Genomic DNA, 24,157 nt, shown 5'->3' on the forward strand with positions numbered 1-24,157 from the left:
AACAGTCCCACAACATCTTGCGTTAAGATAAAAAAAATAAAAAAAAGTAGCCATCTTTGCTAAATGTCATCACTCGGGCTGGGTAAACAATTACGTTAGCCGGCGTCTTCATAACAAAATATTTTAAAAGATACGTTAGCCTGCATTAGCTGCACCTGCTAACTGTAACGTGAATGTTGATATGATGTCGTAATGTAAGATACTGTAAGAGAAAGTAAAACTGTGGATAGTCAACGCACATCTGAGATACATTTACAGTAACATTATTCAACCCTGGAAGATGTTTTATTTTTAGCCGATATCAGATGTTGATCATTTTAGCCATTTCTGAGATGTTACATGTTCCAAAGTGCTTCACATGAAACAACCCTGACAAGTAGCAGCAGCGGGTATATTCATAAAACAGTAGTGCTGCTGCAATAAAATCAACATTGTGCAGCACTTATAAACACAAAATAATTAAAGACAATAAAACAACAGACAGTAAAAAAGTAGTAAAAAAAATGTATCAATAGTAATAAAACCAAGTTATTGAAATGTCTTTCTATAAAAGGGAGTTTTAAGACGTCGTGACTTGAGACAGAATTAACCTGTAAACATGTTTACAGGTTTTTGTTCATTAGCTGTTGTTGTCAATTAAAGCCAATTAAAGGGAATAAAATATTTATAATAATCTGTTTTTTAAGCATATTATGTTTAAACATCACATTCATATGAATAATAATAATAAACTGAATATATCTCATCAAAGTCATGACATAATGTTCATCTTCATTATTGTTTTTCTTTTCTTGATCATTCAATTCATTGTAAACTGACACCGTTTTAAGAAACACACATTTTGAAAGTGCAACTTCTTGACCAGAGAAGAACCTGAATTCCTGCTACTTGGTCACATTGTTGGACACCTCTCACTTACAGCACCTGCCACTGACACACTTCTCAAAAAGAAGAAAAAAGAAAAACAGAATGGCAGTTTCCTGTGAAAATAACTTGCGAATCAATTCCACGCTCAGCAGATTTCTCCTGGTTGTGTTTTTCCAATTAAATGTGTGGATGGGTGCAGGGAGGTCGGGGGTGGTGGTGGTTGGAGACGGAGGTTGGTGGTGGTTAAGTTGTTTATTTTGGCCAATAAATGACATTTATGCAAATTCCCTGAGGATGGATTGCTGACAGTGGCGTGTGTGGCGTGTCCGTGCAGACGTTTTAACAATAACTGTGCACATGTGGAGCTCCGTGTGGCGGTGAGATAGCAGGAGCAGTGCTGAGTCTCCAGCAGCGTTACAGTGGAGGTCCAATGGATCACATGATGCACACAGGTCAGAGGTTTAAGGCCTTTGGTAATTGGTTTAAAATTAGGAGAAGAGGCTGTTGTAATTAACACAAGAATGGCCTTCAGGGGGAAATGCACACAACGTAATTTACAGCGTAACTTGTTTCATCGATTATAACCTAAACCTGTCAAATCAGTCTTACAAATAAGGTGAAAGCTTAGGTCTGACCCCAAAGACTCGCCAGTCTGGTAGAGAAAACGGTTTTGGTCTCCACAGCTGAAAAAAAAAAAAAAAAACCTGAACAGGGAATATGAATTTTCCTAAAACGCCCCTTTTTTTAATATTCTATTAAAGGGATACTTCACCCAAAATCGATAATTCACCAATTTTCTATGAAAAAGTTGTTTGGAAAAAAAATATTTGATCTCTGTTTTTAGCCTTGTTGTAGTAGCTCCCAGTGGCTGCACGAGATTTGCTGCAAGATTTTCTTCTGTGTTTATATGATACATCCAATGGTTTACAATGACGAACGAACATCTCACAGCAAATCTTGCGCTTGCGCTTGCGCATGCGCACAAACATCAACAGAGCCACTGGGAGCTACTGCTACAACAAGGCTAAAAACAGAGATCACATTATTTTTTTCCAAACAACTTTTTCATGTGGCGGCTTCAGGACACTTGGGTCAGTACAGACGAGCAGCATGGAGGTATTTGGATGTTTCATAGTGTGTGTTTTGGATGATTCAAAAGTGAGCTCTATCCACCACCATTATATGAAAATCCGTTGCCAGCTGGACCCCCCCTGGAACTCCTAAAGCGTTTTGATGACTCTGAAAGTTTTCCAAGTCCTTCCTTGGCATGACGGTGAGTAGATGATTGGTGAATTATCAATTTTGGGTGAAGTATCCCTTAAGAGCTTATAGATAACAAGAAAGTGTAAGCATATTTGTCACAAGCAAGCAAATATGCAGACACACTGTACTGTTTTTACACCTTTTTGGATTAGCTGCAGTCAGGTGCAGTCAGGTCGCGATAGCGCAACAGCCTGCTCTGAGCTTCAGAAACCTGACGCCCATGTTTTCAGGTTTGTACATATGCACACTGCCTGCATGAGATGTAGCTCACAGCAAAATAAGATCTGCTGTTGTTGCTATATTGATATCATACCAGCAAGAATATAAATATATTTTTAATCATTTTAAAGCATCTGCATGTGGAGATTTTTGAGAAATCCAACTCTAAGTAGCCAATAAACTCAGTGACGCAGCAAACACGCAGGCCAGCAGCAACAGATTAGTGATGCAGCTGCTACACACACACACACACACATACACATACACACAACATGTTCCCAGCATCAGGTTGACACAAACACCACTGCAGCAGGATGATCCCCCTGTGTGTGCTGGGTGTGAGAGTAATAGATAATTAGCCATAACAACTTCTCAATTTAACGATATGTCAGGTGTGTATCCGTCCGTCAGCGGCTCACGGTGCTTCATGGACAAAAGAAATGAATGAGTTACTTGCAGCTTTAAAGGTTGCGGGAAAGCGTTAACTGACAGTTTTGTGAATGTTTTCACAGAGAATGAGATTAAAGAAGAGAAACACATTGATGGCAGTCAGACGGCTTGTTAATCCTCTCTGTGACCAGCCACTGACTTCCATAAGCTGCAGACGAGCCAGTGAGCGTGTGTTTGTGTGTGTGCACAGATATCAGTCCATCTGTCTGTCTGTGGACCTATCCACACTATAACTGTATTCAGTGTGTGTGTGTGTGTTTTCTGCCAACACCCCAGCTCATCCCCACTTTTTCCTGATTTCCCCCCGGTAAAGAACTGTGGCTGTGTGCTGACCTGCAGCTCATTATACCCTCGGCTGAACCTCCTCTTCATGCCTCCCTCTCCTAATCTAATGGGACTCTCTGTCTGTCTATCTGTCTCTGGCAGCCATCCGTATCTGGGTTCCACCAAAATGACTTTCTGAAGGCCAATGCCAGTATTTCCATTATCTTAAACCATTATCTTCGACAGGTTTTATGCCAAAAGTTTTCCCCTAAATTACAAAATATGTTTTTTATTCTTGTCGAAGTGGAGGAATCTGAATTTAAACCGCATATTAATGTATGTACCAGTGTGAACGAGGGGGTTGTGGATGGATGGACGGTTCAGCTCTGGCTGGAGGAAGTCAAACTGAACCAATGTGACACAAACAAATGTAAAGTAATGATGCAAACTGCTGTGAGTCGATATAAAATGGCCTCAGAGTCAGTCGCCGTGGATTCTTCTAATTGGGTCCACACAACTTTTATTATCCTGCACACACACACACACAGCATACGAGCCTCATTAGCTATTTCTCCATGCAAATGATCTGGCTGCAGCCGCTGATTATTTTTTTATGATCATCGGATGTTTTGATTTGTAACGAGACCTCTTGCCTTTCAAGCGTGCGTGTGCGTCTGAAGCCCCCTCCCACTGAGGTTCATTTGGGACGGCAGTTACGGCAGCACATCACCGAAATACTATAAAGAATAATAATAAGTATTGTGTGTGTCAGAGTCTGATTTATCCGATTCCTCTGAGCCACTGCGCTCCATCGTTCAAAGAATATTAAAACACATCAGAGGGCTGCACTGTATCACTGGGTGACATGTTCCTTCATCACTGTGAACACACACACGCACACACACACACACGCACACACACACACACACACACACACACACACACACACACTGTGACATGTAGTTTAGTTGGACTCAGTTCAACACACACAGTCCCGCTGCTTCACATACTCACTGTAGTACCAAAATGTGGGCCTTGGGACCAGGTGTATAGTACTGGGCATAGCAGACCTAATTGCCAAACTTTAAAAAATGATATCTGCTATGACAGGTTATGTTGTCTTTATATCAAGTTGCCATAATAAGGACATCTCAAACAATGTTAATTTGCATCAAAAGTAACATAACTTACTGAATTACACTTGACGACAGCTGTCATAAGTATTCACTGATGTTTATTACAGGTGTCATGTCATGGTTATGACAGTGTTACCAAAATTTTTAAGACTCTGGGGGTGTATAGACCAGAAAAGAGCTGAGGATCAAGGTAGACGGTGGCCTAGAAGTTTAAAATCCAATTTGTTAGGGTTATTTTCACTCCACATGTTGCACCAGATGTTTTAATTTTGCTTCTTTTGGTACCCTTTAATTTACAGGCCGTTAATTACATGATAATGTCAAGAAATAGTCAAGAAATAACAATTAATTGTGTAGTAATGTCAAGAAATAGCCTACAAATAACGGTCAATTTCATAGTAATGTCATGTTTTTCATAAAGGCAAAAGATTACACATGCTTTTCATGCTTTTAGTTTTTTGGGAAAGGCCAGAATTTTTCTTCACCAAGTCCTTGCAACTGATTATATATGGGCTATTTCTACACAATCAATCATTATTTCCTGGATTCTCAACATTACTATGAAATTGTACGTTATTTCTAGGCTATTTCTAAACATTATGACGCAATTAATTATTATTTCTTGGCTATTTCTTGACATTATCACGTAATTAACGGCCTGTAAATTAAAGGTTTACCACTTTTTTTTATTTTGGAGGGGGGGTGGTTTATTTGCACATGAAGCAACATGATCGAGCATTTAGTTCCAAACTTACTCCAACTCCACTGTGTCTGTGGTGCTGAGCAGGTGGTGGACAACAGAGCTGGGTCATAACTGCCCTTCAGTCATTTTCTGCTTCGGAGCACAATGTCTGCCATTTGACGGCTTCACCTGCCTCATAGTAAGATGCTTGTGTAGTGATGTAAGTGCTGTGGCATCAGTGTAACTCCAGTAACTAACCTTCAGAGAGCGGCGCGGCACAACAGGCCCGTGCTTGTACTTCAAATCACTGAAGTCATAATTTAATTTCACACCTGCCGCTGTTTCCATGAGATACAGATGAGCTGTTTCTCAGGTGGAATGGGACTTGAACGGCTCCAGCACCTGCTGCTCTGTCTCGTCTCAGCTCGCTCCGACTCCACTCATCTATTCAGCTCCACAAGAGGAGAACTGGTGCTTCAGCAGGGAGGATCCCTGAAGGACCGGTGTCGGGCAGTGACACCACACTCGTATGTTTAAAATAACAGCAGTGGATGACACTTTTAAGTAAAAAGCTTAAATTCAGATATCAAAGTAAAGTTTGCGCAGATTTATGGTTTTATGTCCATGAGTAGTTTGATAATTATTTAGGTCTAGATTAATTCTGTGAAAGTATCAGAAACGCACTAAACCTGAATTCAGAAACTGAGTCTTAAAACAAGCCGTCTGGACTTCTGTAACTTTGTGATGTCACAAAAAGCCACGCCCACCTGGATGCACCATTCAATCCTTTGCAGGATTTGTTTTCACTGCGTATTTCACCTGATACCTGTTATATTCTCTTCACAGCTCCGACCAGTTGTTTGAAGAGCCCCAGAGAGAAAGAAAACTGAAGGAGGTGTAAAACTGCACCGAGATTGTTTTTGGTTATTAAAACCCACAAATATATATTTTTATGGATCCACACTCAGGAGAAGAGTAAGATATGTTTATAAATATTTGTTGCAAAGCTCGCAGTCGAACAACCATCTCACACATTCTCTCTTTTCCCTTTACTCTCATCTGCTTTAGCCTTCCCCCATGTCTTCTTTTGCATCATGTCATAAGGTATGAATCAAGCTTTATTTTTCACGCTTGACTCTAATGAAATGACTTGACAGAAAATGGAAACACAGGGCAGTTGGATTAGTTTGCTCAATGCTGCAGGTAAAGATTGTAAAAACACTGAAATGTTGCATTGTGAGCGAAGAAATGCAATCACTGCAGGCTGCATTGGCGACTTGTAGATACAGCAATGCACGGCACATGGTGATAACATGCAGAGAGCATAATTAAACCTTCCAATATGTCACCACTGTGCAGTGTGTGTGTGTGTGTGTGTGTGTGTGTGTGTGTGTGTGTGTGTGTGTGTGTGTGTCTGTTGGCTTTGTTTCTGTCCTCTCTCTTTGAATGTAGGTTGACAGTTCGGTTGGTGTATTATTGAAGGAACTGAGGCAGGTAGTGTCTGGGTGGAAGTTTATGCTTTTGTCTCAGGGCTGGACAGTGATTAGCCACCGGTACAGAAAATAGGACACAGTTCTGCTTTTCAGCTGCGACTGCGAGCGGCGAAAACAAATTGGCTTCGCGCTGCAAAGTGTGCGAAATGCATTTCAAATGAGAGACGGTGACAGTTGATACTTTGACTTGTCACAATACGTTTCCATCAAAACGGAAATCAACCTGTTTTGAGAAAGGTTTCTATGGTGTGTGTGTGTGTGTGTGTGTGTGTGTGTGTGTGTGTGTGTGTGTTTCAATGACTGACATGTGAAGGTTGTCAGAAAAAAAAAGCAGATAGTGATTGAAGGGTGTATTTCATGTAGGCCAAGGATTTCTGCAAAGGAAAACAAATAGATCAAATCCAGAAAGAAATGACAAGTGAGATGAATGACAGGACGACTCGTCAGTCAGTCAGTCAGCATCCTGGTGGATGGATGGATGGATGGATGTGAAGTGCCGAGCACGAAAACTACATGAGTGTGGGAAATAATCTAGATAACTGCACATGAGAGAAGAGCTTCAGCTACTCTTCTGACAGCAGCAGAACTGAGTCGGATTCAAGCGACACAGTTTGAAACACACTCGCCTTATGCCGATATGGTTGCGATTTGTCCCTGAGAAAAACTGCCTCATGTCCTGAGTGTCCTGTCCACAGTGAAGACAGCACAGACACAGAGCCGCCGTCGACACTACAGTAAGTTAAGGTGCTGAAGTAAACATCTTTTTTCTCACGACACGAAAAAACAAACATCAGATCGACAACTTCCCTGCACAGAAACTATTGCTCCCTGAGAGAATTTCATTACTTTGACTGAAAGGACGTGTTCCAGCTGTTTCATTTTGTGAGGCTGCTGCTGCTGCTGCATTCGACTCATCACTATTGTGTGTGGGTTTTTTTTGTCTTATTCTTCTTCTTTTCTGCAGACAATATCTTTCTTAAGGCCACAAGTTGTGAGGACTGAGATCTGTAACTTTCTGTGTGTGTCTGTGTGTGTGATGGAGAAAGAGAGAGAGAGAGAGTCCGAGGCTCGGACAGCAAGGCTGACGTTGTAAATCTGCAGTCTCCACTCGCTGCACACACAGTCGGCCGTTACAGTAGAGGCAGACGAGATTGATGGCCGCAGCCGTGGAGAGTGGGAGAGAGAGGGAGAGGGGGGGAAAGTGACAGACGAGGGACAGACAGCGGGAACTAGAAGACGGATAGATCGTCCTCTCGTCTGGTGCCTTTCAGCTTCCCTCTTTAAAACAACACTGCAGAGCTCCACATTCCTGAAACTACTGGTTGAAACCTGGTGACAAAAGCTGGAGATGGTTAACTTTTGTCTCAGCCTTTAAGTACAGAGAGGCAAACAAGGCAAACACTGTGGGTCCCCCATGGGGTAAAGGGGCCCCTTATGTTCGCACATATTTGCAATAACAACTATAACCCTCATTAAACCTACCATAAAGACACTATACATGGCAACGTTTATGGCCCAAATTGCTCCTAAGTGGGGCTCATGATGAGATGGTGAGCTGTGGCAAGCATATTTAGCTGCATGTGGGACATTCAGGGAACATCTGTATATTATAGCGTCTAACTTCAGATAGTTTGAATTCTGCTGCTTGTTGCTGAAAGAACTTCCTGTAGTACGATGATGAAGTGATTACAGTGAAAGTTCTTGTAATTACCTTTATATATATATTTCTAAGAAAGAAAAAAATAATACACACGCTCCATGTTACGGGGAGCAATAAGGTAATTATGGGTTAACAACTGTTGCTATGGCTACCTCTCCTCTAGGCTCCTTGAAAGGAAGGAAAGTGAAGTTACAAATGTGTGAGGTTTTTCCTACTGGCTGCGTTCGCTTTCATGCTAATGGTTAAAATAAGAAACGAGTTGACAGCCTGTCTTCACAATGCAAGTGGATATTTATGCTACAAACTAGGCTACTATTAATGGTAACCTGGACAGAAACAATCCTCCTCTCTGACTATTTATACTTCCTATAACAATTTCCATATAATAACCAACCAACCCTTTTTCAATTTCACTCCAATAATAGAAAAAAATCTTACTAATTTCCCTGTTTTATTTCAAATTATTCAGACTTTTCTTGAAAATGTCTTATTATTACTACATAATTACTGAGGATTTGAGAGCTAAATGCACTGCAACTTGAATAAAGCAAATAGAAAGACGCAAACAAGCTAGAAATTCAGAAAACAACTGCATCAATTTGATGAAACATGCACTTGAAAACTCATTACCCTGCAGAAAGGTCTGCAGGGACATGGTCAGGCTAAGATAATAATAGCACAATGTTGCACAATGTTTTACTGACATCATAATAAAACCACAAACCAAACTCACATTATTTTCAAACATCGTTAACAGGTCAGCGCCTTCAGATCTTCTAAAGTCAAGAACGACTGAACAAAAATGTGTCTCCACAAACACTTGATGAAGATGTTTTCTGAATTGACATCCTGTTTGTGTCTTTGCATGTGTTATGAGTTATTTGCAGCACATGTTGTGACATTGATGAAGTTTTTTCCTGTAGCACTTTTGTGTCTTTTCCTGAGTTAAAATGCAGCACGTTGAGCTCTCAGGGGCTGCCGTACATAATAACTATGCAACTACTCTACAGAAACCTTACATAAGACCTCACCTGAAAGTTCCTGCAGCGTGCCTGAGAAACCTCTGCGGAGGAAGTCTCAGCTCATTCCTCTCAGTTTCAATTGAAATGCACAGGGGTCATTATTGCCCGAGGGGGTCTCGTCCAATTCACGATCCAAGTTGGTCCGCTGGGAAGGCCCGGCGTGAAACGGAGCCATCCTTCCTTTCTGAGGGCCCCTCTGTCATATGTCAGGATTAGTCAGGTGTTAAGATGGACCTTGTTATTGAAAAGCCGGCCTGTCTCTCACACCTCATTCTCTCGCGCCGTGCGACTGCCTCTACAGGAGACAGAAATTTCCAATTTCTGTGATATTTTACTTTGTAATGAAAGTGTCAAGGGGAAGTGAAAAGGAGGAGATGCACCATAAATCCCTTCCCTGGGAGAACAGGGTGGGGTGTACACACGTGTGCGTGCTGGTCCGACTGCTCGCTGAGTCAATGTTTTATTCACAGCTGCCGTTCTGTCTGTCTGCGTTCACCTCTCCGAGTTTGACGAGGAAGCTTCTTTAACTGGCAGGTAAAAAAAAAGAGACAGTTCATTATACTTTTTCTCCCTTTGGTGTTTTTCCCTCCTTCAGCTGAAACCCCGGTTCATTCAATTAATCCACAGCTGCTAGAATAAGATTTTAAAGGAAGAAAAAGCTCAGGGATTTGGAATTATGTTTTACTGGGATCAAATATGAAAATTGAGTGTGGGTTTTCTTATTTCACCTTGAAAGAGAAATTGAATGTAACAATAGATACTCATGGATGAATTAAAACTGTTCTGAGGTCGTGGGTAAAAGTGAAAGCACAAGGACAGCTTCTTAAGGTCTTCTTGTCCTGTATTGGTTGTGCAAAATCAAAAAATAATTGTATGTGCTTTACCACGGGTTGGTATAGAATATCAAACTTTTACATCGATATTTTGAGCCACACACACTTCACATTCAGCTGCGTGCAAGTTGGTAGTATATTTCCTTTGCAAATTCTCCATGTTGCACTGACTGCTGTCTGGAAGTTGTGACTGATAAGAGCCAATCAGGAGGCGAGGCAGGTTTGCAAAAGTCTCAGGTTTATGCTTAGTGCTTAGTGCTTAGTGAGTGAAAGTTTGCGAAAGTGACGAGTTTGAAAACTAAAAATCTATAAACGTGGATACAGACCGGGATTCAGTGTGCTCAGATCATCAATATTACCAGTTTCATTTTGAGTGAACATAGACTAAAGGTCATTAGAGGGGGTGGAGTCTTGAGACGGAGTAGTTGACATTAAGATCAAGTCAAAGAGTTTCATAAATGGATTATTTTTTGATTAATTGCTGAGCTCTGAGTTAGCATATTGTTCCGCTGGGACTCCAGGAAGTTACTGATCAAAGATGCTGAACAATGTGGTTAAAACCTGTGCTTTGATATGATCCAGTTGAAACCAGATCTATCAAACAGTTTGTCATATGTAAATTAGCAGGATACACTCCATCACACAGAGGTTTCTGCTCATACTACATCAGGTGTCATGGCGTGTGTCGGTTTTGTGTTTTAGCAGAATCTGGATCGCCGTGTTGTGTGGACACGATGCAAATGAACCGTCTGTAGAAAGTAACTTCAGCTCTCCAGCTCACATCAAGACGGTGAGCAGCGAAAAGGCAGGTAAATCTCGTCTCGGCTCCATAATGACGCTGTCTGAGCTGTCCAGGTATATTTCAACCCAGCAGACGGGCGATTGGTCAATTTCAATTACAGCCTTCCCTCCTTATCAGCCCTCAGAGAGCCGGAGCTCAGCTGCTGATTGGACGAGACGTGGCTTCATTAGCTGACGGGAAACGCAATCAGTCCTCACTTTCTACCCGTCCTTATCTCCGTTCTTTTTTCTTCTCACTTTGTGTGTGACATGTTGTTGGTGAAACCAGATTGGACGCAGAGCAGCAGAATATGAACAGAACTGAGGCAACAAAGTGTAAAAAGAGCAAGAAAGTGAGGAAAAGGACAACGTGTGTTTGCATGAAGGATCAATAGCTAATCCTGAGCTTAATCTGGTGTCTCTGGTTTACAGCCTATCTGTCCTGTCCTCCCCCTCCCAGCTGCCGACCGCTTCCTTATGAGGGAAACAACATCGTTTGTGTCTGACAAAAAGCTCCAGTGATTTAGCAGCTAATGCCTCCCCCAGAGCAGGGCCTGCACACAGGGAGGGAGGCAGAGGGACGGCTTATCTCCCCCCCTGACTGACGGGTGGAGGAGACACAGATACACATCTGAGGAGAGGACAATAACCACACAGAGATTTTAAACTTTATTTTATGCGCAAGTGAGCGAGGTAAGTATTCAATTATTCTGACAGGCAGAGTAAACACGTCCTCATCGTTGAAACATTTGTCCTTAATTGTCACAACTCAGCTTTAAGGTGAGGTTTTGATAAATAAAATTAAGTTTATTGCTCAGAAAGAGACCCCAGGTGAGCTGGATCTTGTTCGCGAACAGCAGGAAGTCTGTGTCATGAAATGAACCATGAAAAAGCAAAGCGTCGGAGGGTGACAATTAAGTCCAAATTAAACAAAGAAGAGTTCCCGCACACATAGCCTACTTGCAGAATTCATTGCGACGTTTCAGTACTAGACCTTTTTCAAGACCTTTTGTTTGCTTGAAAAAGGTCTAGTACCGAAACGTCGCAATGAATTCTGCAAGTTGGCTATGTGTGCGGGAACTCTTCTTTATGAAATGAACCATGAAATTTAGTGTTGCATAAAAAAAACACATTTGTCTACCAGCGACAGAGTCACGCTGGGGTCAGAACCGTTTTCTCTAACAGATGATACTTACAGACTCTGTGTCTGAACTCATCACCTGTGACCACTGTGATCCTCATTTCTGCTGTTAAGTCCTCACTGTGAACTCATTTTCACTAGTCATGAGATATTTGTCACAAACTCCAGCAGATTAATCTGGATAATGAATGAATGAATTACTATTAACAGACTAAAAACTCACTTGCAGTCAGATTTACTAAGTTCCCAGTTGGCTACATCATTAGAAACGCTACCTAAAACCGCAACTCCAACTCAGAAACTCAGAGGAACTTCAGTTACTCCGAGCTGTCACGTCCTGTGCGTTCCCCTCTTGTGTTAAAGGGATAGTTCACCCAAAATTCAAATTTCACTCATTATCTACTCGCCCTCATGTCGACTAAGGGCTGGGAGAAGTTTCATTGTCCTCCGTGCCTTCTCAGAGTTACAGCGGGGCTCCGTGCAGCACTGCACTGCCATATGACGGTTGCGAACGGAGCTCACTTTTCTTCATCCAAAAAGACACACCAAAAAACATCCAAATACCTCCATGCTGCTCATCTGTAGCCTAATGTCCGTCTTGTATTGAAGCCCCAACATGAGAAATTGTTCTGAAAAAAATTTAATAAATATATGTTTAAGCTTGTTTGTAGCGGAAGCTCCCAGTGTTGCTCTGCCGGAATCTCACGCGATTTGCGGAGCCGTGAACTGGGTGTCAATGCAAATTGCACGAGATTTGCACAGACACAGGCAGAGCAGTGAACTGAGACACTGGGAGCTTCTGCTACAAACGAGGTTAAAATACAGATTTATTAAATTTTTTTCTGAACAATTTCTCATGTCGGGGCTTCAATACAAAAGGGACATTACAGATGAGCAGCATGGAGGTATTTGGATGTTTTTTGGTGTGTCTTTTTGGACGAAGAAAAGTGGTGTCCATTCGCAGCCATCATATGGACATGCAGTGCTGCACGGAGCCCCGCTGTAACTCAGAGAAGGCACGGAGGACTTCTCCCAGCCCTTAGTCGAGTAGATAATGAGTGAAATTTGAATTTTGGGTAAACTATCCCTTTAAGTTGTTTCCTGTTTTATTTTGTAGTTTTGTGTCCTGTCTTCCTGTGTGCTCCCTGCTCGTGATTACCTAATCACCTCACCTGTGCTGATTGCACCACCTGTGTCTTCCCTTGTCCCTTTGTCTGTGTCCGATTGTCTGTGTTGTTTGCTCCCCGTGTTCCTGTCTTTTCCCTGTGCGACTTGTGAGGAAAATAAATAATTTTGTGCCACCAAACCCTGTATCTGTGCTGTCTGCATTTGGGTCCTGTTATTCTCCCCACCATGACTCGAGCTACGTAGCAATCCAAGAGCTGCTCTGTCCTTCAACAGTGAATACAATTTGCACATTACACTGATTATTAGCCACTTATTCTGGTTTCGTGTCATTGAGTTAGTCATCCCCACAGCGTTAAGCAACTTCTACCTGAAGACGACGAAGTGGAAGTTGTTATGCTGCTTCCTCAAGCCGAATAACAAGCAGTACAGTAGATTAGCTAACAAAAGAGTTGCTTGCTTTTCCGACTTCTTACCAAGTTGCAACTGGAACAAGGTCAACTACACTTATTCAGGGGCTTCTTAGGTACCCTAGTCCACAAAGGTAGATGGTCTGTTGCCTAGCAACCGTGTTTATTTTGAACAAAACATGAGGTTTTAAGACCCCCTGGTTTTAACAGTTGTGCCATTAGCTGTTAAACTAAGCTGAAACCCGATACTGACATTTAACAGTGTAATCCTCAGGCTTCCTTGCTGCCGTATTAGTCGTCATTATCGGAGCACAGTGAATCCTGGGATTGGTCGGACCACGGAGGAGCCACAGCAGAGAGAAGGCCTCATTCCTCAGATGCATTTGATGGTGCCTTTAAAATGAGACAGGTGAGATTTTGACCAAATAAAATATATATATATTTGAAACAGTGACAGACAGCTTTCTCAGCAAAAATATTCTTTGAATAATTGATTGTTTCTTGTATTCTGTGTTGTTGTTTTTGTTTGGTTTGGTGTTGTTTTGTTTTCATCTCATTTTGTATTTTCCCCCAGTATAAATATCTAATATGTAGCCTATAGATTTGTTTTGACTCTTTTCCACACTTTCAGTAACAAAATATTGACACAGAATCCTTTATTTATTATTTATTGCTAACTTCAAATATGTCATCTAAAGTCCATAAATATGCAACAAGTGTTAAGTTAAGATGTATGGTTTGATGTCAAGCTGTACATTCATACATTCAGTGTATTTGTTTGCTTTTGTGATAGGACTTTATATGGGCCTATGAGAGACCCTTCTGACATAGGAGGAAGAGCCTAAAAGACACAACTACAAACAACTTGTACACTTTCTTTTAGTGTTTTTGCTTTTCTGTCTGAAGGTTATTAAAATCAGAGCTGAAATTATTTTAGCATTACATTTTTACACATGCTATCCATAACACAAACCCTTTTTAATTCTCCTATTTATTGTCATGAATTTATATGTCCATTTATTAACCTTTTTAAACACTTCATGAACTTAAATCTATTTTGTATCTTTGTAACATGTGAAACATAAATTTACACAATGAAATATGTCTCACAGACAGTGACAGTGCGCATATTTTATTTATTCTGGTGTTGAAACTGTCAAACAATCTTGACAGGTTGAAACTCGAGTTGTATTTCTGATGATTTATCAAAGAGTAATGAGTATAGTTACATCTCTTTCACTGATGCACATTGAATCTCCAGCTTTGTCATGTACATGTACAGTATCTCTCTGTCTCATATTATCTCTGAGTTGGTGTCTCCTCAGATTCAATCCTGACTCAACGCTCCACTGCTCAGACTCATACCGTCCCCCCGTGACGCCGCCTGCATCGCTCTCCCTCCTCCATCAGCCTCCCGCCTCGGCCCGGCTGCAGCCCGCAGGAATAACTCACCACCGGCCCACAGTAATATCAGGCTGGTTATCGATTAGGGAGCCGACCGGGGAGAGATCGACTTCTTCAAACACAGACAGAGATGGAGTTGTTTTATGTCGATGTGTTTCATGGGGGGGACACTCGCGTTGTTGCAGCGTTGTGGAGGATCTGAAGAAACGAACCACAGGAGACGTTGAATTAACTTTTTAACACTCTCGTTGCGCCACACTCGGATTTTATTACGGGGTGAACCAAGGTTTAATCAGCCTGAGATCAACTCTTTAAAGACCCCATAAAGAGGCATTTTAAAATTTGTAAAAATGCTCAGCTATGACTTAACGTATCTTTATTAATATTTAAACATTCACATGTCACATATTACAGTTTTTTTCCCATTTATGAACCCCCCCCCCCCCCCACACACACACACACACACACACACACACACACCCCAACTCCAGAACAGATCCCACAGCACAGTCTTGTCTTACAAGTGATATTCAGAAAGATTACAAATATATATACATGTACATACATACACATGCATATACACATACATATACACATAAATATCATTCTCATAAGAAAAGAAAAGAAAAAAAGGGGAGAAAAAGAAATGAAAAGCGAGAATTACAGACAACCAAGGCTCCCCCACAAATTCAATCATCATTCCGTGGTTTTGGAAATGTCTTCCAAAATATAGTAGATATCCTAGGTCCCACATAATCAAAAAATGGAGTCCATATGTCAAATTTTTTGATTAAAATTGCTTTCCCATAAAAAAGTTGTTTAAAATAACCTCTCAAAGAGGCTAAAAACACGTCTACTAATTCTCTCTCATTGAAAAATCCAGGTTCTATGACTATTCATGAGTATGCAAATGCATCATGACTTATGTCCGCCCACAATTTCAAAAAGTACATTTTTGGTCTAGGGGGTCTTTAATGTCTCCCCATTTTATGTTTTATAAAAGGTCCTCATAAGGTCTGAGAGTCCTCACAATGCAGGTGTAAAGCCACCATTGTGAGGACTCTTATGAGGACACACACACACACACACACACACACTCCACAGGTTGTGCTGTGAGTTTCAGGAAAAACTGTTTTGTTTTTGTTTTTTTCCCAGATCGTGTTCAATCAGGATCACACACGGCCTAGATTGAATGTCATCTCTGTCAAATCCCGCAGGTTCATTATCCTTGGTCAACGTAAGCACAAAAACGAATCAATGGAGGCTGTCACCCGTCGCCGTCTGTCACCTTCTCTCTTCACGTCGTCGACGGCGACAGCAGCAGCAGCAGGGACGGGAAATTAGCTACGACGACTCGGAAGACACCGCAGCAGACGAGTGATTGTTTTCCAGGGCAGAAACAAACATACACACACACACTCGTAAACTTCATGTCAAGTGTCCTTGTGTGTGTGTTTGTGTGTTTGTATCCTTTCACCTCGTTCACCTTGTTTAAATTAGACCTTCCAGAGCCACGGGGGGCAAAATTAATCAAATTAGAGCTGGAGATGTCCAATGGACCGGTGACCTCCACTTTGTCTTTAGACGCACACACAAACATATACACTGCTGCTTGCATACAGTACAAACACACACACACACACACACACACACACACACACACACACCTCCCCCCATCTCCCTCTCTCTCTCTCTCTGTCTCTCTTTTTCTAAATTAAATCAGTCTCCACTCTGATCGTTAGCCTAACCAGGTGAAGCTGGAGCGAAGGGGCTGTTTTTCATGAGCTCTGACGAACAGGCTCGTTCCTCTGTGGCATTCATACCTTTATATATGGAGTGCAACGCAAGGTAACCATGACCACAACAACAACAACAACAACATCTGACCTACCTCCGTATATAGAGCAGGGACGTTCTGCTGTTTGTTTTACTCTCAGTATAAAACAGGGGAATATTCCCAGCTTTCCCAGCTACTGAGCAACATTGAGAAATAAAGTGAAAGAGAAAGAAAAGTGTTGAGGCTGCAGGGGTTAGCTACCAAGTTTCTTCTTCCCTCCTGTTATGTCTTTCTTGTTTATGTTATAATGCCAGGGATATTTTTATTGTATTTTATTTTACCTTGTATATTTGCATTTGTATATATTTATCCTCTATTTTATATTTCTGTTTTTTATCCGCTTCATATTCTCTATTCTTTGCAGAGGGAGCGACTGTAACACACTGATATGATATCCCCCTAGGGATCAATAAAGTACTCTGATTGTGGTTATTGCAAAATACATAGAAGAAATAAAGAGTAAGCAGGAGATGGTAGATGTATTTCAAGAAAATCTCAAAGCTACAGTAAAAAAAAACTAACAGGCACTTAACTGAACTGCAGCACAGAGGCTCCACTAGTACCAACTGTGGACTGAAGTTCAGCTTGAAGCAAATCAGTGACTCAGAGTCTCATCTCTCCTGATTGGCTCCTAGAGAAATCCTTCGAGATGTAAAACTACACTGAGATGTTTGTTGTTTTTTTTTACTCTTGAAACCTTAAAAATCCTTTTATGGATCAAGACATCAAAATAAAACACCAGAAAATTGAGTTGAAATTGAAGTTTGTCTTTAGAGTAGAGGTCATGGGGTTGTAACACACGCGGACAAACGGGACTGCATTGGTACCTACATGAAACATGATATTACGTTAGCTCGTTTATGAAACTATGCCTGTCCTGAAACCTCCCGCTTGCTCCTGTGGTTATCTCTCTCTCAAGTGTATGCATAGACATAGTTTGTTTGTGTACCTGTCTGTATGTGTGTGTATCTACCTGAGCATGGGAGTTGCTTCACTTACCCGCTCCTCCGTAGTTACCGCTTCTAGGCCCGGTACGACCTGGCGCGACCGGACTCAGCGAGGCCGTAGCTCAACGCGTCCCCGTCGCTACACGGCCACAGCAGCTCCACAGCCGGCCAGCTCGCTCGACTCGGCACTTGGTTCTTAGTTCATTTGGTGTGTGACTCCGGTGCGGTGTGTGGGTGCGTGCTTGTCGCCAGCGTCGTCTCTCCTCGTGGAGACCTGCTGCTCTTCGTCTCGAAACCCCGGAAGTCGTCTCTCACTTCCGCCTCCAGCCCAGGTGATGGGTCAACCAACTCCGCCCACTCATTGGGTTAAGTGAGCTACCTCCCATCTCGTAATATGTTTGTGTGTTGTGTATTTGTGGATCAGTCTACCTTGACCTCACCTGGCCCTTACACTTCACCTGCTTCACATCTCCCAGGGGAGTTCATAACAGGGTCAAGAAGATCAAATAAGTTCATCCTATGAGGAGCAGGAATGTGACCTTTAACTTTACGGCTTATCTGATCTTTACATTTACATTAACAATTTGATACAATACGATGCTGAGAAGCTAAAACATCTTTTTCAGTTGAATATATTTGCATGTTCTTTATTTCTTGAGAAGGCTTGGGCAATGAGACAAAGAGCAATATATAGTTGAGTACTGAAAGTAATCTTAAATTGTTTATTTATGTGTCACACTGGCAGGTAATACCAACAGGAAGGACTGTCATTTTTTGTATTTGTCATTAAATGTGTCTTGTAATCCCATATGGGATGTGCCACAGTTAATTTATTCATTCATTCATTCATACAATATGTGGTTAGAAGAGGAAATCATGGCGTTAGAGGAAAAGACCAAGGTCACCAACATCACTAGGTTTGATCCTCTGGAGACGATGAATATTAATATCAGATATTTTACTCTCTTAGATTTTAACTTTAACTGACATTTACTTTTGTGGTATAAAAAAAAAAGAAATACCCAGAAACACACAAGACAGAGCACACACACACACGTCTTTGATAAGTTGACTCAAACTCACCTGAACACACATACACACATACACACATGCACACTGACACACACTGATCACACTGTCTGCGGGGGATAAAGCAGTAGGAAGTGGTTTGTTGGACTTCACCCATCCTGAGGTGCTGGAGACCCAGCGAGGGGTCGCAGCATGGAAAGGTCGGATCCCCCCCCCCCCAAACGAATCTGACTGACGTGAGGCTCAGCCCCCGTGACGTCCGTGAGGGATTAACCACAGCAGCACGACGACAAAACCTCAACACAACCAACAACCGCACACACAGACACACAGATGCCACCTGGTTAGCTCCTGCCAGGCGTCTGGTTTTTTCACCTCCTCCTGCTGAAACACCTGAAGGGAATAAACACCTAAAAACATAACTTAAGAGGTCAGATATGCAAGATGACAAATACCATCTATTTTCTGCTAATATCTCAGTTCATTAGTTGACTACAAACTTTTTAATTAGCTGGAAACAGTCAAGTATCAGGAGTTTGAGGTGTGAGAAAACCACAACTACACTGCAAAAACTCAAATATCTTACCAAGAATATTTGTCTTATTTCTAGTCAAAATGTCATTTCTAGTCAAAACAAATCTCATTATACTTAAAATAAGAAACATCACATAAAAAGTAGCTTGTTTTTAAGACAGTTTTTTACTTCTTTCAAGCATATTTTGATAGTGGAGTAAGTTTTTTTTCCTTATTACACAAAAAACGTCCTTTCTTGCTTATTCTACTTGTTTCAAGTGAATATTTGTTTGAAAAAAGTGAAAATTATCTTAAAAACAGGTTAATTTTTAGGTTTTTAGTTTTATTTTAAGTGGAAATATATTAGTTTTGACTAGAAATGAGACATTTTGACAAGAAAAATGACAAATATTCTTGGAAAGATTTTGTGTTTTTGCAGTGTATCTCCATGCAGTCACCAAACTGGTACTGATGGTCTATTTCAAGCAAGAGTTTTATTCTTGCCAGGTGTAAAGCTGCTTGTTTGGACACAGTACATTCATAGAGCTCACTCTAAATATGCACAGTAATGCTTTGTCTCTTCACTCGCCAAAATGTGCACCCAAGCCTGTAACTTGCTGTGGTGGCCTTGAAAGCCCAACACCCTGCAAGTATAGGTTGACCAGGTGTCCAACTTTGTGCAGGACTGCATGGCCTTTTTATACTTTTCCCCCACTGCGTGCATACTGAGACGATGTCCCGCATTTTGATTAGCTCTAGGTTTGTTTGCTTTTTAATTTTGCCCCAGTTTTTCTTACTTTTCCAAAACAAGAAGTTCAAAAACACATTATGAAATAAGACAGTTTACATTAATTGGACAACATTATACTTTCTCCCCAACCCTGCTGCTGTACTGTACTGTAGCTACCTGCAGCTTCTTGTCTCCTGTGCTCTTGTATCTGTCAAAACTAGAGGGGAATTATCTGCTGATACAGATAAAACTGTTTCTGACGACTTAGACTGAACGGACCATTAAGTTTTCGGTCTTTGTGAAGATGCAGCAGTTTAGTGTGTAGTTCATCATCATCAAACCTGCGCTTCAACACAAACCGTGGTGGTGTCGTCGTCCACACCACAGCAGAGGCAACGAGGGCAGAGAGAGAGACAGTCTGTGTTTCAGCCGATCGTCACTGAGCCATGAAGCTGAGCATAGTGCGAAATACGGGGGGGTTTGGGGGGGTCGGACCCCCCCGATTAACCCCTTGAGACCCCCTGAAAGACTCAAAAGCAAAATCTGAGGGGGGTCTCAATCTTGTCAAAAAAATAAATAATAATACAATAATTTTATTGTGGTCAATTAAATGTGTTTAAGATCACCATGTCCAGTATTCATAATTCAAAACATTTATTCGTTTAACATTAAGCTGAACTGTGTCACCTGCGCATTATGCAAATTAGCCATGTGCGCCAGCCCAGCGCAGGAGTCGAGCCCACTCGCTATCAGAACAGAGGATCCCGTTCCTCTCCCACCCTCTGCCGAAGAAAGTGAAGTTGAGGCCGAGTGCTCTGAAGACGTAGCCGCAGCCCCTGCTGCTGGCACTAGTGATTGGCCGCTTTTCTTTTCTTTTTTTTTTTACACCTAAGCAGGTGGGGTAATGGAAATACCGCAACCCTTGGCTTGACATTAAGGCAGGAAAATAACTTAAGGTAAGAGGCTAGCCTGCTTCAGCATACTATGGCCTGAACCCCCAGTGGTGTTGTTTGGCCAGGCGCCTGTTGTGAGCTATTTGTCTGTGCTTTTTCAATTTTCATGATGGCCCATTATACGAATGTGATTTGTGGATGTGTTCAATGCTGTGTTTAAACGTATTTGCTAGATGGATGGTTAGATAAGGCTACATGATCGGTCATAGTTGCAGGCTGAGGATCTCGTCGTGCACATAATTGCACGTCAGTCTCCGATCTCCAGATTTATACAGTTGGTTGTTATTCGAGTGCACGAGTTTGGTGTCTTTCATTCATTTTAATTGTTGTATTTTATTTATTGTCTATTCGTTTCTGCATTGCCCTGATCGCGCCAGTCTCCTATACCTGGCATTTATTCATTGTTCAAGTGCGCCATTGTGGTGCCAATTATTGTCTTTTATTTATTGAATTATCGTCTATTTATTATCAATTACTTTCTGCATTGTAATGCACAACTTTGCCTCTCCTTTTTAGGCTATAGGCTAATTTTCTTGGCTTATTGTAATGTTATAGTCCTACTTTATAAAAAGAAAAAAAAATAACGGTACTGCGCAACAATCGCGAGTTAGGGACCCCCCCGAATATTGATGGGTATTTCGCACACTGAAGCTGAGAAATCCTTCCACATTAATGAAACACCACTACTGTCTGAAGAGAACACACACACACAAACACACACATACTGTACCTCCGGACCTCGTGGGGACAATAAGAACGATGATTTCTTGGTGAGTCCCTGCAGTTTCACACACACACACACACATACACAGTAACTTACAGAGTGCCACTTGCGGCAGGAAGCATCTGGTGTCAGCCATGACACAGGTGGTGCAGTGTGACATCGACCACCTGGCACTCTTTAAGTATCCTTTTATAGATGAAATGAATGGCATTATGTCTGTGTGTGTGTGTGTGTGTGTGTGTGTGTGTGTGTGTGTGTGTGTGTGTGTGTGTGTGTGTGTGTGTGTGTGTGTGATCTCATCAAAGCTCCCACCCTGTGGATGCTCGTTATTAAAACACCTGTTGTGGTTTCTCACTGATCACACCTGTCCATCATCGATGACAATGACCAAAGCTGCCAGTGTGTGTGTGTGTGTGTGTGTGTGTGTGTCCTTGTGTTTCTTTTTTGTATCTCAAGCTGTCACAGTATTTGTCTGGGGCTTGTTACACTGACTGACAAGACACAACAACAACAACAACTAACACAATATTTATGTGTTAGCTGCTCAGAGCTACGCTACGGAGGCTAATGGGATTTCTTGGTTTCCCTCATCAAACTCATCAAATACACAATCCAACAACTCCAAAACGCTCTGGTGGACAAGTTGTGACCTGCACATTCACCACGCTATGAGATAATAACAGAACGTTACGAGACAGAGTTGTTTTAGAGGTAAATTCATGCAAAACCGCTGATGCGCGTTCCCCTCGGGGGCAGTTTTTTGGCAAGCAGTCTCTGCATTTGCCTCTAAAACAACTCTGTCTCGTAATATTCTGTTATCTCATAGCGTGGTGAATGTGCAGGTCACATCTTGTCCACCAGAGCATTTTGGAGTTGTTGGATTGTGTATTTGATGAGTTTGATGAGGGAAACCAAGAAATCCCATGAGCCTCCATAGCGTAGCTCTGAGCAGCTGCTCCGCCGTTCTAAAAATAGCTTGCACCGACAATTAAAGGTAACAAACCTACTCCTAAAGCTATAGGGATTATGGCAATGGGCCAATTTGCCAAAATGTTGAACTATCCCTTTTAATTAATCTTTTATTGGCCATATTTCTGGGCTCCACTCTCTCTTTTATACTGGAGCGCAGTGCAGCTGTTGTGTATTTGGTCTAACATCACCATGCTGCTGGACAGGTGACAGGTGTGTTTACAGTAGAGTTGAAAACCTTCTTTATTAACCACTTCACTTCACTTCACTTCACAACGAATGCAACCAGTTTATGTAACATTTTCCAAGTGGAGGGAGAGCTGAAAGAGTTCCTCCTGTTCTGTGTGAGTCAGGTGAAGAGCTGCTGCAGCGTTAATGTAAAATAATGCAAAGTAGATGCATAATGTGGAACTGTTACTCTATGACTCATCCTCAACATTTTCTAACCATATGTCTCAGCCACAGACTTAGCGACGACTGTGGCTCCGTGTCAGAGCGCTGCTGCTGCTGCTGCTGCTGCTGCGCTGCCGGGACACCCAGGGCTGCTGCTCAAAGGCTGGATAAACGGATCGTTTGGAGAGCTGGAGCGTCCAGATGGAGCCCAGAGACGACTGCGGCTCTGATCACGAGCGACATCACGTATGGAAGAAGAGCACCTGCACACACACACACACACACACACACACACACACACACACACACACACACTGCCATTCACACTACATCTAATCTTAACTAACGCATTCTTCAGATGTTTATGTCTGAGTGAGGACACACACACACTTTTGGGAGAGATATTTAAAGATGGGTTTTGGTCTGAATAAATACACACACCTGAATTATTCAGTGGTGATGATGGTGGGTGGTTTGTGTGCTCAGTGTTTGTGTAGCAACACATTTACAAAATTTCACACACCCAGACTTCCAGACAGGCCTTCAGATGGGCTGGGGTCCCACCACCGCCTGTGGGGTCCACATGGCCTTCAGACAACGGCCAACACACACACACACACACACACACACACACACAGACACTGAGATCACCCACACTGCCAGCCTCCTCCGTCTGCTCTGTCTTCGTGGCTGGCATATGAATGAAAGACACGTGTGTTTTGTGTGTGTGTGTGTGTGTGTGTGTGTGTGTGTGTGTGTGTGTGTGTGTGTGTGTGTGTGTGTGTGTGTGTGTGCGTGTAGCTGCGCTGACCTGTTTTGTCTGGAGGCAGCAGGTGTTTATGTGGAGTCAAACAGGACAACATCCACCTTCACTTCACATTATTTTCCAAAAGTATCTTTTGAGTATTATGACTGACCCAGAGTTACTTTAAAGAGATAGTTCAACATTTTGGCAAATTGGCCCATTGCCATAATCCCTATAGTCCATAGCAGTAGGTTCGTTACCTTTAATTGTCGGTGCAAGCTATTTTTAGAACGGCGGAGCAGAGCCGTGAGCAGCTCAGAGCTACGCGTCTAATGGGATTTCTTGGTTTCCCTCATCAAACTCATCAAATACACAATCCAACAACTCCAAAACTCTCTGGTGGACAAGTTGTGACCTGCACATTCACCACGCTATGAGATAATAACTGAACGTTATGAGACCAAGTTGTTTTAGAGGCAAATGCAGAGACTGCTTGCTGAACGCGCATCAGTGGTTTTGCATGAATTTGCCTCTAAAACAACTCTGTCTCATAACGTTCAGTTATTAT

This window comes from Trachurus japonicus, chromosome 8 (genome assembly GCF_045865225.1).
Source record: "Trachurus japonicus isolate A0001 chromosome 8, Traja_1.0".
NCBI classification, from domain to species: Eukaryota; Metazoa; Chordata; class Actinopteri; order Carangiformes; family Carangidae; genus Trachurus; species Trachurus japonicus.